Raw genomic sequence first — 3,618 nt, 5'->3', positions numbered from 1 at the left:
AATGGTAGTTACCATCTAATTGTTTGTCCTCCACGTGTCCTCCACCTTTGAGTCAACCGGGTAGAGAGATTGGCTTAACGGGCGCTGTGAAATTCAAACCGGAGCAATTAATTTAGTTTATGGAATAAAATAACCGGCCAAGTGATGGGTTTGTTCAACCACCTCCTCATTTCCTGTACGTTGAACAAACTATGTATCGGATAAGCACGCTGACGCTAAATTACTCTCTTGTTAAGTGGAAAGAAATGTTTTCAGTGAATAGGTAGCTACTTTTCATTATAAATAGCCAAATAATAGTATACACTGATTTCTCTTGTTTTTTTGCGGGGTACTGATTTCTCTTGAGGTGGAAGAAAATTTCGTAAGAATACGTACTTAAGACCTTTCCTTAGAAATAGTCAAATATGTAGTATGGATTATGGAGTCTATAGTGTGAACTTCTAAATTTCCTTTAAAAATTATAATATACTCTTGTACTATGGATTATGGAGTAGTATGTATCAATTTTTTGGCCACATGAAGTATACTGCTGTATACTTGGAGTATGGAGTTTACATATAACTAGCAGAGTATGGAGTATGTAGTATGTGTATATTTTCCATTAGGAGTGTGGAGCATGTACCTTTTTGTGCATGACACATATTTTTAATTCAATACGTGTGTCTTAGACGTTCCCTTTAATATATGAAGTGCATTCATAAATTCGCAAAAAAGGTACATTAATATGACAAGGTAGTATGTAGTATAAAACATAAAGTAGTATGGAGTATATGGTATTTCATAAAGAATTGAGTATCTGGTGAGAGTATGTTTTAAAGAAAGTATGTAATATCTCCAACAAAAAAGAAGAAGAGAAAGAGTATATACTCCAAACATAAGGAGTATCTCTAAATAAAGAAATACTTGTAGATATTTAGATATAGTGGAAGAAGTATATTCATTATGTTCCCTCTACATGTACAAGTACAATATATGATGAGATTGCTTGGCGGCAAAAATGCATACATCTGCGGTGCAAAACTAAGTATCTATGCACGTACTAAACTTTGAAGCAAACTGAAATATCTATGGATATACTATTACACTTTCAAGCAAAAAGTGACTACTAACCAAGAATCTTTTCCATCACGTAGCCTCTTTGCCTGGTTGTGGTGCATGCTTATGCCCGTGCGTGTACAGATCTATAACTTCATATACACATTGGAGTATGTAGTATGTATATACAAGGAGTATGGAGTATGTATATACAATGTCGGAGTGGGTTTGTAGTCGTCGTTTGACGCATTGGAATAAGTAGCCGTTCGTCGCTGTGGCACAGTCTACGATGTTGCAGCAGCCTTGTATAGGTGTTCGGTGTTGTTGCCGTCGTCTGGAGCATCCGTCGGCGTGGCCATCACACGTATGGCTATATACAGCGGTTCGTCATCATCGTCACCGCCGAACACCATGCCGGAGCAGTCACACGTATGGCTATGTACATCAGTTGGTGGTTGTCATCTTCGCCGAGCAGATCACCGTCCCGGATGGCCATATGCAACCCGGCAGTCGTAATGGATCATAGAATCATGGAATACATTGTTGAAGATGAACAAAAAAATCTGTCAAAATAATAAACGAATCAAGAACAGTAGGAATACTTTGTATATCAGCTGCATGGATGGTTGGATACCTTGTAACATCCCGTGCTCCTAACTGAATTGGTTGCAATCACCATCGGGCCATAACAAAATTTATTGAGACACATAGAAGAGGATCGATACGAGTCCATGCATGCGAGAGGCCGGATGCCAGATCCGAAAGCTAGCTAGGGTGTTGGGAACGGCCGGGTAGCTATATACGAAGCCATGCAAATATATCGGTAGCTTCCGTTTTTTTTTTTGAAACTTTCCGGGTGTGGGGAGAGAAATTTATTAGTTTTAGTACAACCGAACCCGTTAATCAAGAGCCACACCCAGGAATGATCGGTGGCTAAAAAAGTAGGGGTAACTACCACTAGGTGGTAGTATCTATTTTCCCCATATATATATATACATATATATATATATATATATGTATATATATATATGTATATATGTATATATATATGTATACACACTTATACTTTAGATCAGCCGTACGGCCCGGGCACAAAGTACAGCAGTACTTGGGCGAACAACACTGCAGCATATCCAGCAACGCTTCCACTGATGAGGTTTGTATTCGCTACAAACTCGGAATGATGTCCGCAGATCAACCACCAGTCGTAGTGGTGCTTTTTGTATTTGACGCTATGTGGCTGATGAACCATCTCACGAGCACATGTACATTCCACACACACAATCGCGATCAACGTTGCTTGGGCATTCAAACCGTAAGTCCGTAAAATATTTTCATTTGTCAATAAGTTAATTAGTACACAAAAACTGTGTCTTCTCCAGCTTACAGAGATGCATAAGTGGAATTGATCACATCTAACCTCATGAGAGATGGTATATGTACATCCTCCGGGACTAACCAACTAGCTACTCCGGTTGTTCAATTTTTTGTCAGTGGTGCCTAGGGCTGTGAACGCTTGGAACATAATAGTCTTCCTGGAACTCCAGCAACCCATGGGCTACTGACCTAGCTTCGCTAGCAGTATCAGCGCTCCCTGTGGTCTCGCTTGCCGATCCACCGGAACCCTTGACCGCATCATTGATTGGTTTCTGATTGAGCAACACAAGCAGGTTAATTAGCACCTGCGGAAAGGCTCATCCAAAGATTCAAGCAACGAAACAGAAGATCAGAATCACTACTTACAATGAGCACCGGGTTGCCGCCGCCGTTGCTGCTGACTGACGCCCGGGTCTCTGCGTCTAGCCAGATGCCTTCAGCCTCCGTGGCTGACAGTACTAGAAGCACGATCACGGCTGCAGCCAGTGGCAAGTAGCTGGAAATGGAACTCTTCATCATGTCACAGATTGATGTCACTGACTAGCTAGGAGAGTATATTTCACTCAGTCTTCAGCTAAGAAGAGAGTGTAGAGAGATGAGAGGCTAATCAAGTGGTTTGAGCTAAAGCATGCATCTAGCCACATGAGAGATGGTATATATACATCCTGCTTTTCAACCCGCCCAGTCCTTGCTGCACTTATGTCTGTCATGAGTGGTTTATCTACAACATACAACATATATACAAATTAAACAACTATACTTACGAGTTACGAGTGCAAATGTTGTTGGATCCCTACCTTTAATTAACTTTAATTAATGGAGTATGTCCTTGCATGCCCCCCTAAATGGGAGGATGTTGGATGTTTCCACAAAAGTTGGCCCATGAACAATTTGTTTAGGCCACTAGTTTGTTCATTAGTGCTTAACCAAATGCAGCACTTTAAATTAGCTGCTAAGCACAAGAAGTTTTAAGTTTTTGTGTTTGGTCACAGGTACCACGCGCATTGCCCAGTCCTGGAAAGTTGGGTGCCGGTCTGTGTAGTTTAGCTAATGGCGTAGGTGTCGGTGTCAAAACCGGCGGATCTCGGGTAGGGGGTACTGATTATGCGTCTTAGGCTGATGGTAACAGGAAGCAAGGGACACAATGTTTACCCAGGTTCGGGCCCTCTCGATGGAGGTAAAACCCTACTTCCTGCTTGATTAATA

The sequence above is a fragment of the Triticum aestivum genome, unplaced genomic scaffold (genome assembly GCF_018294505.1).
Source record: "Triticum aestivum cultivar Chinese Spring unplaced genomic scaffold, IWGSC CS RefSeq v2.1 scaffold71740, whole genome shotgun sequence".
Lineage (NCBI taxonomy): Eukaryota > Viridiplantae > Streptophyta > Magnoliopsida > Poales > Poaceae > Triticum > Triticum aestivum.
The sequence above is the reverse complement of the archived record's forward strand: the minus strand, read 5'-3'. Positions refer to the sequence as shown.